Below are 14,577 nucleotides of genomic sequence, written 5' to 3' on the forward strand. Positions count from 1 at the left end.
ACCTGTCACTTCAGTGCACTCCTGTGGCCACATCTCCAGGGCTGATTTAGTGGGGACAGGGTACTTGCTAACATTTAAAGAGGAACTTTAGCTGGTGTCTGTGTCTGGTTCTGGAGAATACATTTCACAAGAATTTTACTTTCTTTAGGGGAAATTGCTTTGAAGGAAACCCTGTAAGTTTAGTTGGGGGAAGCAGGTGTGTCTATTCAGACCACAGCTCTCTGGCCAGGAGCCATGGGAAACTGTTCCTTTGTAGAGAGCTCACACGGCGCCTCGGTTGAATCTGGAAAAAGCGTGTCGTCCGCCTGTGGGCAGTGGGACCACGTTCATCTGGTGCTGTAGTCACAAGGCCTCTCACTCAGGTGTGGGCAATGAGGCTTGCGTTCAAGGATGGTGGTGAGGCCAGAGGGCCAGCCCTCCATCCCTCTCCCCGGCCCCCTGGGGCAGGGGATGGGGAAGCTGTTTCAGAGGTTGGGAGGAGACCCCTGACATCCTGCCCTGGAGTCCCAGACCAGACAGTGGCCTTCACCACCCTCTCCAAACTGGAGCCGAGTCCTGGTTTTCCAAGGCCAGGCTCCATGAGGGGAGGCGGGTGCCCTAACCTTGACGGCCTTTACTGTGGGGTCTGCCGATTCAGAGGTCCTATGAACTGAGGCCCCGAGACTAACATTGTGATGACAGTGGCTGACACTGGAGGGTTTGTTCTAGGCCTGCTGACCCTCTGTGCGCATGACTTCTAACCCCCCAGAAGAGCTGCAGCAACTCTGTGGCCCAGAGCTTGTTTGTGGCTCAGTACTTAGAGGGGCTGTGGCTGTCCAGAGCTCTCCCATGCCTGCCACCTGACAGACTTACTTATTCTTTCTTTAAAATCCCAGCCATGTCTTTGAGTGTTAACGCAAAGCTGGGGCAGCAGCCCGCTGGCTCCCTTGGAGCTGGTGGGTCTGGCTGCCGTCGGCCCAGCTCGCACGCACCATGTTTGTATTCGGAGCGGGCAGCTTCAGACTGGCCAGGCTGAGAGCCAGGGGAGAGGGCGCAGGTCCACCTCCACCAGCCGGACCTGGAGGAGGCGGCAGGTCCCGTCCCTGGGATGGCGTCTCCCAAGCCTCCAGCAGCCACTGCAGTGGGCACCAAGGTGCTAGGGGTAGGGGTCTAGGCCAGACTTCTGGGGACACCCAGATGCCATCCCCAAGTGCATGGAGGTGGTTCACTCCCAGCTCTTCTTAGCTCCTTCCTCCTCTTCTCTGTGGCTGGAGGTGGCCCAGCCCAGCCGGCCCACACCATCTTCACCTGAGTGCCCACCCCTGCCTTCTGTCTCAGGCTCCGGCCACAGTGTGCACGGAGGTCAGAAAAGCTCCCTAAACAATCTGATTACATCCTCCCTCTGGAGGTCCCATGGTCTTGGAGGAGAAAGTCCATTCTTCCAGTCTCTGTCTAAGGGCCTTCTGTGCTCCTGCCCCTCTTTCCTTCCCCAGCCCCACCCCGGAGGGCCCCCCAGCAGCCTCACTTCATCCAGGGGCTCCTGAGAGAAATTCTCAAACCCTCTGTTCCCCCCTGTGGCTCATCCCTAATGCTGGCCACTGACCGGGCAGGGTGGAGACTTGCCACCAGGGGGGACCACGCTCTTAGTGAGGCCTGGCCCCGTCCTGAGCTGCCCTGTGTTGACCTCAATTCTCTTGTGGCCCCAGAAACCCTTCTGGGCAAGTTCGCCCGCAGCCCTGTCTGCAGCAGCAGTGAGCCGCCAGGCCTGTTCTTTGTGCCTCCCTGGGCTGGTCACAGGAATGCGTTTGGTCTCCATTCAGGCATCAGTGGGTTTGAGGTGGCTGGCAGCCCAGGGGGCCACCACAAGCATTCTATCCCCGATGGGGCAGATCTGAGCCTCCCCGCTCTTCATGGCTACCTGGGTCCCTGCTCCAGCCTGCCCCCTGACCCCCAGCTCTCAGTGCCCTGGACAGGAGGAGCCTCCCGGTGCCGCCTGCCCCGCCCTGCTCAGCAGGCAAGCCCTGCATCTGTGCCCGGGGGCTGCTGACGCAGTTGACACAAAAGGGATTGCTACCAATGGAGGCAGTTTCTAAAGCTCTGTGGTTAATTATTTTGTCTCAGGGAGATGAAAGGAGGGTAAACAAACAACAACACATTAATTAGTCTGATCTACACTTTCCCCAGTAAAGAGGGGAGTGGGAGCTAAACACCAGAGGCTGGGAACTTCTCACTAAGCTTTAGAGTCCCCGGGGCTGGGGGGGTGGGCGGTTTGCACCCCTGGGCCTTTGTCTCGCCTGCACCCCCTCAGCAGGGCAGAACATTGTGGGTGGCCTGGCCCAGGCTTGGCCTCCAGGTGAGGAACGCCTGCCCCCGCCCCCCATGCCCCAGCTCTTCGCTCCCTGTCCCAGAGCCGCCGTCTTTACGAAGCAAAGTCCACCACGGGCATCTCTGATGAGGGTGACAGGTCCGACAAAGGCCACATGTGCTGAGCGGTAGCCGCTCAAGCCCATATGCTGGATTATGCTTTCAGTTTCCTCTTTTTAAAATAGTAATTACTCCTGGGTTTTTCCCCATTATAAATCCTGACGTGGGGCTTCCTGGTTGCTCAGAAGGCCCGAGCCTCCTCCCTGCCCCATTGCCATGGTCTCCAGAGCTGAGCTTGGGTCCCAGACACCCTCAAGTCCTCATGGTCACTCCTAAACCCTAGGATCAGTATGGGGGGCTACCCAGTACCCCAAGGGAGGGCTCCTGGGAGGCAACCTCAAGCTTGCTCCTCACTCCCAACGGCACCGCTCCCTGCTCAGTTTGGGTTCGGATCTCCTTCTCTCTCACATGAGAGTAGCAATACCTGGGCTCATCCTGAGGCTTTGTCCTTCCCTATCTCCCCTCTGTTCCTCATAGGACCTCCCTGACCACGCCTCAGCTGAGGTTTCTGTGGATTCTGTGCATTGTGGAGAGGGGACAAGCTGGTTCTATGCACTGCGCTGGGGGCACCTGGAGCCCATTCCACAAGCTTCTAGGTTCCTGACTGCTCTGCTATACCTTCAGATCTTCAGAGACCCATGCACGCCGTTCAGGCTGGAGCTGCCAGCCTTCATTAACATGTTCCTTCCCCTACAGCTAGGACTGGACTGAGCCCAACTGGGACAAGAAGCCTGGGCTGCAGAGCCATGACAGAGGGAGCAGATTGGTTCTCAGGCTGATCCAGCTGGGAGGGGAAATCGCCTGGCAAAGTCTGGGGGCCAGACAACCATAAATCCAGATGGGAGAGGAAGAGGTGGTCACACACTGGCCTGAGAGATCACAGGATGGTGACGCCTGGGCGGGTGTGGAGCACTGACAGAAACTCCACACCATAGTTGTTCCTGGTATTTGTGGGGACCTGACCTGCAGCCACCACAGCACCGGAAGGGGAGACATGGACTGCTCAGAGGCCTGAGCTAAGCCAGTGCTCCTCCCAATAAACACCTCCCTGAGGGCTGGGGGACCAGCTGATCTGCTATCCGTTGGGGAGGGCATTGCAGGAGTAGGGCCTCGCCAGGGCTGTCCTATTTGATGTTGAAGATGGTAGAGAGGTCCCTGACAGCCTCCTTGGGTAAGCTGCAATGGACAGGCCCTCTGCTACTGTATACCAAATGATACTGGCCCCAGGACGTCCATCCCATGTCCCACCTCCCTGTGAAATGGACCTGGCAGACACGCTGGTACACGAGACCTGCTACACAGAGGATCAAAGAAAGGGTCCTGGGTGAGTGCTGACTTTGCATGTGAATTTCTCCTGCAGTGTGAGAGTGAGCAGGCCAGCCCAGTTCTGCTGGCCAAGGCAAGTGCTGGCCCCTCTAAGAAGCCTGAACCATCTGGAGGGATCTCCGAGCTTTGGAGAACTTAGGGGAAGTTGAGGAGGGTTGGGAGTTGCCCCAGGTTGGGGGCAGGATGGGACCTGTTCCTCCTTCCTAGTCTTCCCTCTGGTTCTCATGCCTGCTGAGCCCTCTCTTCCCAGCAGCAGCAGCAGCAGGGCTGGGAATCCTGGAGAGGAGGGACCTCTTCCCATCCTCTTTGCGTCCACAGGCTCATGTCTAAACAGGCACTGGTCCAAGCCCCAGGTTTCTGCAGGAAAGACTGAGAGGATCACTCCAATCCAATTACCGGAATGTGCTCGCATCCGCCGGCGGTGCCGAGATTGGGCCGGCCCATTTCTGCCTGGATGCCTGCCGCCTCAGGGGTTGGCATAGCAACGGGAGCTGCTGAAACTTGGAGTCAGCTCATCACCAGGGGGACAGAAAGAAAGACTGAAGAGGATGCCTTTCTAAGAGATGCGGGTCAGACAATCCCTGAAAGCCACAGAAATGGGGGCTAGGGGCTGGCGTGAACACCTGTGCCGCAGCAGCAGCTCCCAGTGACCTAGGCGTGCCAGGTAAATGCCCACTGACCCTTCCAGATCCAAAGCACCTGCCCCCTTCTCTCTGAAACCCTCCCCAACTTCCCTATCCTGCCCATATCCTCCCTGCCCTGCACGTCCCCCAGCTGTCCCTCTAATCAGGCGCCTGTCTATCTGCATATCAGCAGCCTGGGAGCACCTGAGGGAGTCTCTGGCACCAGCCCAGGCCCAGGTCCCAGCCCGCTGCTGTCCTCTGGCTGTGGCAGACTCACTCTTGTCTCCCCACCCCAATCCAAGAGGAGGGCAGCAAGCCACACTAGGTCAGTTGACACCACAGCTCCCTGACCCCAAGGTGAATGGTCCTAAGACCCAAACTAGCTCTCTCTCATGGGTGCCCTTACAGAACCCCTCAGGAAAGAGGCCTGCATTTTCCCTGAGCTGGAAGCACTAAGAGTCTGAAGCTTCTGGAGCCTTCCTCAAGAGTGAATCTCATTCAGAGGAAAACAGACCTCAGGGCTGGAAGGAGTGAGTCCTTGCGGCACTTTGAGCTCCACTTTTCTCTGTGCCTGAAGACAACACAACCCCTGGACTTTGTAATTCGTGAGTTAGCAAATTACCCTTTCCTTTGCTCTAGTCTAAGTTGCATTTCTGTCACTTCCCACCAAAGGGATCCTATCTAATATGTATCAGTGACCCGATCTTTCTAAAACATCATTCTTCACAGTTTGTCTCCTGGGTGAACTTCCGCCCCTGGGCTGCCCACAGGGCAAAGGGGGCCTTTCTCCTGAGTCCTTGAAGGCCCTGTGAGAGCCGGTGGTGGTGGGAACTTTGCCCATGTGATTTGAGCATCCCTCAGGGGAAGGCCGTGCAGATGTTATAAGCACAGGCTCGGTGTCACACGTGCTCGGTCTGGGTCCTCGTGCTAGATATTGGATAAGCGGCTTCACTGATGCCCTGCGCGTCATCTGCTCATCTGTCAGGCAAACATACCTCGTCTCTCTCACACACACACACAGTCTCAGCGTATGCACCACAATTAGCTCAGTGCCTGCCACGTCTCTAATAATACCTTCGTTACTATTACGACTGTTCATTCCATTGCCGCAGAGGACCCTCAGGATACAGCTGGAGCCCACAGAGTTTCCTCCTCCTGTGGCTGGTTGCTTGACAGGAAGGTGCCCTGCTCCCCTGGACAGGAGCCAAGGCTGGGGCCTCTGTCTCTGGGCAGGACTGTGCTGGGGGCTGCTCATGCGAGCCCAAGTCACAGGCTTCTGCAGAAACCAGACGCAGGCAAAGGGCCCATAAAATTTTCAAAAAGACACTTTCCAGGGGAGCTATTAATGTGTCATGTGGTTTCTGAGAAGAGGAAGAGGCTGCAGGCAGCCCTGTGGCACTCCTTCAGCCCGCCAGCCCCGGCACTTCCGGGCCAGAACTCAGAAAGCCCAGCTGCAGCGGATTCCTGCCTGGGTGGAAAGCAAATCTCAAGCCACCTTGGAGGTGTATGTGCCAGGAGGGTGCGGATCAATTGAATAGTTAAAACGACTGTCCTCCTGGGTATAAGACCTTGTGCTACGGCGACATGGGGTGGTCGCCCTGAGACCGTGGGTTCTCACAGGATGGGGCTGAATTCGAAGATCTGGCCACCCTCCCCTCTCCTGTCTGCCATTCCACCAGTGACCAGAAAGGGGGCCACTGAGGAGAAGGCTGGATGGTGGCTGGCACTCACATCCCCACCTGAGCCATCCCGAGCGGCATCATGTCTCATTCCCACGTACCCTCTGTATTACCACTCAAGAACCCGCCTGCAGCCTGGAAGCTGAAGCCTGCAGGGCTCCTGCCCATCCTGTGCTCTCATGGAGGCTGAGCCCAGGATTTGGGTTGGGGGGAGGGAGGTCGGAGGAGCTTCCTCCATGATGCAAATCAGGTCTGAGATCACTCTATTCCCGAGTGTCCTCCTTTCGGGCACCAACTGGGCATCTCCAAGGCAGGACCGGAGGCAGTCGTCACTACCAAAGAGGAGCCTTCAACGTCCTTAATTAAGCCAGGTCCAGATCAGGAGGCTACGGGTACACCACCGAGCACCTAGACTGGCACGGGCCTCCCTCCCCAAGTGGTCTGAGCCTGCTCACATCCTGAGTTCTCTCACACACGTGCGTGAGCAGGGGGTCCTGGCACTCCCCAGCAGGTCACGTCTCCTGCTTTAGGCGACTCTGTAGTGTCTGCCGCATGCCTGGCTGAGGGCCAGCATGTGACATGCTTCCAGCTGGTCTGCCCACCCTCCCTCGGAAGGAGAGGCCCTCCCGAGGCATGGAGACCAGGAGGGATCTCCCTTTTCTCGGGCTCTGGTACAGAGGCTGCTGTCCCTGCACAGTCCTCGCTTCCCTGCTGATGTTAATGGTTCACGAGCTGAACAAGGCTTGGAACATCCTTTGCTTAAGAAGAAATGACAACATACTTTTTGTGGGAGTAGAACTTTAAATACAAGTCCACACAAATGGCAGGATTTCTGCAGGCCCAGTGTTCAGCTGCATTTCAAGTACAGCATTTCCTCCTGGAATGGATTGGCCGGCTGAGCGGTGTGTAGGCATTTCAAGGCACCAGAGAACACAGATGAAGACAACAAACCTTCCTAAAACAGAACAGACTTGCTAAAATTCTTCTAAAGGGAATCATTTCACATTCAGCCTAAAGTTTTCTCTGCAAAGAACATTTAACAAACCGAGTCCTAGAGGAGAATTTATGCAGAGATTAAAAAGCAAATCGGTGTGAATGAGTAAATAAGATCAGGCATCAGCATCTCCCTAAGCCTCCAGGCAGCCCTTGGCAGCTGAGCCCGAGGCCAGGGCTTTCTGGATGTGGGCAGGGTCTCATTCACCAGGAGCGCTCAGCCCCTTGTTCCGGGCAGCCTCAGAGGCTGTCCCCGGGTCCTCCGTGCACACAGTATCACTGGAGCCCTGGGCACTGAGAGAGCCAGCATGAACTCCCTCCCCGAGAGAGGAAACCCCACTTGGGCTAAACCTGGGGCTGCTTGCTCCCGAAGGTCTCTGACCTGCCTGTGGGATTTCAGAGCCTGCTCCTGAGCGTATAACTGGGAGGCGACTGGGGGCTGCTGGAGGGCTTCCCATGGGAGTGAGATGTGAAACCTCATTTGCATAAGACTGTGAATTAGTCATTTGTCCACAGCAAAGGCCCGTGGGGAAGAGATCACGGGGATCTGTAGTTCTCCAAGTTGCCTCTCATTGCTGCCACCAAACTTGCCTTCCAAGGGTCTCCTGTGGCTCAGGGTTCCCACTCACCCCTGCCCCTCTGGTAGTGGTAGCTGTCTACAAGGTCTTGGCTGTTGAATCCTGCATTTCTTTTTTTTTTTTTTTTTTAAAGATTTTATTTATTTATTTGACAGACAGAGATCACAAGTAGGCAGAGAGGCAGGCAGAGAGAGAGAGGAGGAAGCAGGCTCCCTGCTGAGCAGAGAGCCCGATGCGGGACTCGATCCCAGGACCCTGAGATCATGACCTGAGCCGAAGGCAGCGGCTTAACCCACTGAGCCACCCAGGTGCCCCGAATCCTGCATTTCTGAAAAGGGAAACAAGAACCGCTGGCTCTGGGTCATGGAGGCTGGGTGTCCCCAGATTGCTGGTATAGACGTGCTGGTGCAGACAGGGACATGTCTTCATCCAGGAATAATTACTTAAAAGATAAGCACGCTTTATCTTTGTGAACATCTGGGTAGACGGTTTCTTTTTCGTCTCTACCTCTGCCTCCAAGCTTAGGATAGGACTCTTGCCTCACTTCCTCTGCCCTCCCAGGGGCTGGAGCCTACTCCCCGCTATGAGGCAGGACTGCACTTCTAGGTCCTCTTGTGGTTGGGTGGAATCATGTGACCAGCTCTACCCACTAGCTGTGAGTGCAAGTGGTCTGTGTCACTGCTGGGCTAGAGTACTTAGCACAGGTGTGAGAACTCCTAGAGTTCTCTCCCTTTGCCACATCTACCTGTAGTGTTTTTTTTTTTTTTTAAAGATTATTTATTTACTTGACAAAGATCACAAGCAGGCAGAGAGGCAGGCAGAGAGAGGGGGGAAGCAGGCTCCCCACTGAGCAGAGAGCCCGATTGGGGGCTCGATCCCAGGACCCTGGGACTATGACCTGAGCCAAAGGCAGAGGCTTTAACCCACTGGGCCACCCAGGCACCCCTACCTGTAGTGTTCTTGACGGTGGCTGCTCTATCAGCCTGGGTCCCAGGGTGTGGAACCATGGAGCAGCTCCCTAGCTAACCCTGCTCCCCACATGTCATAAGAGCAACGACAGAAAACTGATTATAAGCCACAGCATAACCCCTCCCACCCTGACCAATAGAGGAAGGCTGCTCCCTCCCTCTTTCTTTCTTTCTTTCTTTCTTTCTTCTGTATTTATTTGAGAGAGAGAGAGAGTGAGAGGGGTAGAGGGAGAGAGAATCCCCAACCAACTCCAAGCTGAGCACAGAGCCCGAGGCAGGGCTCATCTCACCGTGAGATGGAGACCTAGAGTAGGAGGCTTAACCGACTCTGTCACCCAAGGACCCAGGCTTCTGATTTCTTTAATCCATTTACCAAAAACAAGACTAACTGATCAACAGCCCTCAGTTTCCCCAGTTTATAGCCAGATTGATGCCCCAGACCCAACTCTCTTTAAGAAAGATTTTAATGGCAATAATGATGTTCCTCTGCCCTAAACCCGGAGCAGATCAGGGGCTCACTGCTTTCCATCCCTCCGTGTATGTACTGAACAGCTAATTCCCTGCTCAGGGCCATGAGGCATCTGGAGAGCTGAGCCTGAATCTTTTCATTTTTAATGGAAATCACTCCTGCTCAGAGAAGGGGCCACTGCTATTGATAGAAGTATTAAAGTAAATCCACACACACGGGTTCCAGGGACCCGTTGGTTGGTTCCAGGGACCCAGCCAGACCCACAGGGGACCAGGCAGGAGGGAGTGTCGAAGAGTACACTGGGGGGGCGCAGATCGAGATGGTGCAACAGCAGATTGAGATGATGCAACAGCCTGTGCTTAAGGGTTGGGGTCCAACACTGCCAGGTTGTGCTGGCCAAGGGGTGCTAGCCTGGGCTGGAGAGGGCGGAGAGCTGGGAGGCGGGGGCGGGGGGGGGGGCGCACCTGGCATCCAGCTCTTCTGAGTCTGACGCAGCCCTGTGACTGCGGGGTACTCTGCAGCAAGGCCCCAGGAATTTCTGGGGGCAGAGCCTGCTTTCTAGGTGTGTGTATTTTAGTGTGGGGTGTCCTCCTGGAGGGCATGGAGACAGGAAGGGGGTACGGGGTGGCTGGAATGAGCAGTGAGCAAGGGAGGGAGATACAGGAGAGTCTGGGAGAGCCGAGAGCAGGCATGTGGGAAGTAGAGGGGCTCTGAGATCCTGCCCAGCGGGCCAGGCTCTGACCACAATGACCCACCCGGTCCCAGGCGGCCGGCAAGGGCATGCCAGGGAGGAGCAGCTGTGAAACGTGGGCCTGAAAGGATCCAACACATTCACCGACAGTTTGCTTAAGCCGGGCTTGTTTAAGTTAAATGCTTAGAATGTCTGAGTGAGTAGCTTCCCACCTGCACCACACGATCAGCCTGCCTCCAGTTCGGCTCCGAGCAGGGCGAGCAGAGCCTCACTGGCCCGGCCCGGGTCCTGCCCTCTGGGACGGATGAGTGACCCTCTGGCTGGCTAAGGGTCCGAGCAGCACCCCTGGCTTGAGGCTTCCTGCACCCCCCTCACCACTAGAGAGACGGTAGATAGGGGGTTCCACCAGGCTTTGATAAAGTTTTGGAGAGAAAATTGCCAGAGCAGAGGTCAGCCCCGAAAGGGAAACGGTCTATACCGTTTCAACCTGATTTTGCTTTTAAAAATAGGCCCCACATGAGACTTCAGCTGCGTGATCTCATCCATCCCGCGGCCCTCTGCCCTGGGTCCTGGGGCCACCATCCTTCTCATGCCCCTTCTGTCCCTGGAGCTGTGGCTTCTCTGAGCCTTTGGTTGTCCCCTCTTCCCCTGCCCACCCTGAGGAGCTAGACCTGCCTCTTCTCCGCTCCCTTCATTGAATGTTCAGTATCACCTGTTCCCAGGTGTCTCTCGGGATAGCTGACTTCTTTGTCCACTGCATCCCCCTCCTTCCCCCCCTCCCCCCTGCCCAGTTCTGTCTCCTGAATAGTCCCTGAGGCTCTGGACATCCTCCATACCCTGCCTCTTCCCACCAGCTTCTGTTCTGCCTCCCTAATGCCTCCTATCCACTCCCAGGGTCACAGCCAGCTCAGGCCCCACTCTGTCCCAGCTAGACACTGCCCAGCCACTACCTGTCTCCCTGAAGCTGACCTCCCTTCCTCTGGAACCACATGGCAGCTACAGGGATCTTTTTAAACTATACCGTAGACCCCACTGCTCCCCTGTTAAACTCTTCAGTGACCCCTCCTGACCCCAGGAGGATGCCCAAGCACCTGGCAGGGAAGGGCACACTAGGCTCAGCATTCTGGTCTACAGGATTGCTCTGCATTCCCTCCTACCTGTGAAGTCCCAAGGCCCCTGTGTGGTTCCCGACCACACCCTTCTAGGCCTCCCTGCCTTTGCTGGGGCCATTCCCTCATAGGCCTCATCTGTGGGCTGGGATGGGGCTCAGGCTCAGGAGGGGGCTCAGGGTTCAGAAGTCACCGTGACAGTCTCTCAGTCTCTTCCCCAGCCAGTTCTCTTGCTCTCTGGCCCCAGAGCTAACGAGAGGGACCTTTAACCTGGCTGGTGGTTTCTGTGCATTTATTGCCCCTATTGGCAGTCTGCACACCAGAAGGGGGACCAGCCCCCCACATCTTCAGACTTACTAAGCTAGAAGCAGAACTAAGAGAGGAGGCTGAGCAATGGTGACAAATTCCATTTCTCAGAGCAAAGGGGGGAAGTGAGGAAGTGTCATAGATGGCCTTGTGGATTGTCTCTGCAGATCAGGGACTGTGCTCTTGTGGTTGACACCAGCAGCCTCTGAGCTGTTCAACACCCCCCCCCCCAGCCCCACCGCCCCTGCCCCTAGTCCCAGGAATGCAGGTTTTTGTGTTCTAACTCCTAGGCCTGTGTCCCCCTGCAAGCACTTAGGTTTTATCACCTGACTCTAGCTGTGTCCGGCTCAGAGCAGGCAGATAATAGGAGCCCTGACGACCCATAAGCCTCAGCAACTCCCCTTCCGTCCCCTCCCCGGCCCAAATCGCTTTCCACCAGTTGTTTGACAGTGCTTGTTTCATAGCATCCTTACCAGCTCTGGGGTTTAAGCAATTAAAAAAAAAAATTTTTTTAATAGTTTAGTGGGTAATGCTATCTGGTTACATTTCCCGACATTTCAATTATATTGTATTCCTCCACTTCTGTGAAGTGCTGCCTCAAGTCTTCCCCGTGTATTGAAGCAGTTTGTATTTTCTCCAAAGATTTGGGTGGGTGAGACACACCCCCTCCCCTGGCCTTGCTCGCCTCAGAGGGAGGGAGAGGGGTCGGCCCAGAGTGCCAGCCCCCTGATGGCTTACCCAGAGCTCTGTTTCTAAACTTTTTAACCAAACAACAGAATCTTTTCTTAATTTCACACAGCACCTCTTTATATAAAACATGAATAATTCGCCTATGTGGGGAGACCTGTGCATCACTCCCCCTCCAGAAGCCCCTGTCTTACCTGAGGAGGGGCTGCTGGGACCCTCTTGATCGTCTGAAGAGGGGAAGCCACCGCAATCGGGACCTGAAAGCAGATGAGCGGTTCACAGGGGGTGTCGGGGACTCAACCTACAGCCACCCAGCAACCCAGAACAGGTGAGCCAGGTACAAAGACCAAGGGGCCCCACCTGCGCCAGAGGCAGCGCCACACCCTCCACTCGCCAAGGAGAGGGTGTGGACCCGGCTGTCCCCGAGGACACGGACGGAGGAAGTGCAGCCGGAAGGGGTGGAGGGGCACGGAGGTTTGTGCCACAAACCTGCACAGGCGTGGGGGGAGGTAGGAGGGCTGACAGGTGGAGAGGGCTCTGCCTGACGGGTGAGAGGGATGAGAACTCTACCTGAACAGCTGGACCCGGGCCAGGCTGCGGATGTGTGAGGTGGGGAGCGGAGAGAGGCGAATTCAGAGCTCCAGCCTCGGGGCCTGGGTTAGATCTGATAGACGAAGCTGGAACAATGGGAGCTTTCCCCCAGGACCTTTGTGTAATCTCAGCCTCGCCAAGATACGTGGGGATGGGAGAGAGCTGAACCCAGGCGGTAAAAGACAGACGGGGGCCACCCGGACCAGGGGTGGGGCAGGGAGGAGGAAGCCGCACGGAGAGAAACAGGGCGCGTTCGCAGCAGATAAGGGTAAAGATAGTTGTCTAGGGGACGTTCAGCAGAGACACTTCTTGACCTCAGTGGGGTCTACTTAGGGGACGGTCGGGAGGACCCTCTGTGAGCGGTGGCCTTTTATACGATGTCACCTGCTCTCTGCATCCCTCGCTGGCTCAGTCCGCAGCAGCTCCAGACACGCCCCCCAGTGGGATTGGTGGGCTGGGTCTCTCTCTGTGGCTCCGCCCTCCCCTTCTAACCTCGCCCCAGGCCTCGGGTATTGACCTCTCCCGGGACACTCTGGCTCCGCCCCCTGGCCCCAGGCCCGGGCCTCTCTCTGACCAAGTTCCCTGGCTTCAGGCGCTCCGGCTCTTTAGTCCCGCCCCTAGTCCCAAGTCCCGCTCTCAGCTTTCCAGCCTTACCCTTGACTTGAGGCCCTGGGAAGTTCAACTCCCACCCCGCGGGGCTTCGTGCGGCCCTCGTGGGCCCTCCACCTTTTCAGGCCAGGACCCTCTTCAGTACCGTCACATCGAGCAACCATTCCTCCCCAACCCTCTCCTCCGGACCAGCTCCCGTCCTTTATAGACATTTACTTTGCAAATCACTCAAACTGTGTTTCCGAGAAATCCGGAATTTAAGTCCCGGTCCCTTGGCCCACAAGCAGAAGGAGTTGCAGAGGGCTGGCAGGAGTGTTTCTTTTCTCGGAAAACAACTGGCTCTCTCTTGCTTAGGAATCCCCATGGAGAAGCTCCAGGGAGACCCCGGTTCCAGGCCTGGGTCAGCTATCCATCTGAGCCTTAGGTACCCCCTTCCCGGTCAGACATGGGGTCACTCCAGTGTCTTGGGCAGCCGCGACCAAAGGAGCATGGGTACTTGATGTTGCCACATTAGAGTGGGAAGAGGGAAGCCATGGCCCCTAGGACCTGTGTTCCCCCAGGAACCCTTTTTCCCATGTGGACACCCTAACTTGTTTCCCCCTGAGTTAACCACCTGGCGGCATCCCTCCCCACCTATAGTTTGGGGAGTCAACCTCCAACCCATAGCCAGGAGGTCAGAGGGGGCCTTCTTCCGGCCTCCAGGGGAGGTCCTGTCCCCTGTACCTGGGATGCCTGCCTCTTTACCCTCCACAGGCTGATGACTTGTGTGCACCTCTGTCCTTCACCCTCTTCGTGGGCTGACCTGACCCTAGGCCACAGGCCGGCAAGCATCTAGAAGTGGATACGAAGGAGGCAGGCCTCTACTGAGCCATCCCAGCCCACATGACTCTCAGGTCCCACCACCCTGGGGTGGGGAGGAGCTCAGTCCACGTCTCTCAACAAGAAGTTTCTCAAGGAAGCCCTTTGTCCTCAGACCTTCCGTAAACTGTCCCCCTCCAGCTGCACAACCTCTCTCCCCCACCAAACTCTTCTAAAAAAAAAATTCTCTGCACATTTTTTCAAAATAGAATTAAATGACAGGAACTATTTAGGCAGGGGCTCCCGAGAGGAAGTGGGATCACTACAACCTTGAAATTACAGGACTTTTTTTTTTTTCCCTCAAAAGAAAAACTCATCCAATCATTGATATTCTCAGTCTGATCCTGTTTTGAAATATGCTCCCCTCTGTCCTTTCATAAACTATAGGCCTTCTCCCTCTTTGAAAATAAGAGCACATCAAATTAGGGATTAGAAATGGGGAAAATTCAATCAGAGCCGCCCTCAGGCCTGCTACACATCTCAGTTCATTCCTAGGCCAACAGTATCGGCTCCCGCTACAACCCAGCCCAGCATCATCATTCAACACGCACCAGTAGGAAATGGTGAAACAGAAGGACCTTTCATCCCCGAGTGAGTGAGGACTGCAGGGCTGCTCTCCTAGCTCCGGAAGCCGGCAGTGCCTGGGCAGAGTGGAGTCAGGGCCCCTTGCTTAAATAGGCAGTAGGG

General features: G+C 56.1%; 1 protein-coding gene across 4 annotated transcripts in view; it reads right to left on the minus strand.

Annotated features, from left to right (window-relative positions):
- The window catches only part of SMPD3 (sphingomyelin phosphodiesterase 3), an 81,236-nt gene that overhangs the window by 15,674 nt on the left and 50,985 nt on the right, over window positions 1-14,577 (minus strand). For 2 of the 4 annotated variants that reach the window (XM_013052259.2, XM_013052262.2), the window contains exon 2: window positions 12,027-12,089. The exons of 1 other annotated variant lie outside the window; for it this stretch is intronic. The gene's annotated coding sequence lies outside the window, so the exon portion shown is untranslated. Of the gene's footprint in view, window positions 1-12,026; window positions 12,090-12,192; window positions 12,218-14,577 lie in introns of those variants that run through there. One more of the 4 variants, XM_013052260.2, reaches the window with a different exon arrangement.

Source organism: Mustela putorius, unplaced genomic scaffold (genome assembly GCF_011764305.1).
Source record: "Mustela putorius furo isolate JIRA1106 unplaced genomic scaffold, ASM1176430v1.1 tig00000174_pilon_pilon_pilon, whole genome shotgun sequence".
Lineage (NCBI taxonomy): Eukaryota > Metazoa > Chordata > Mammalia > Carnivora > Mustelidae > Mustela > Mustela putorius.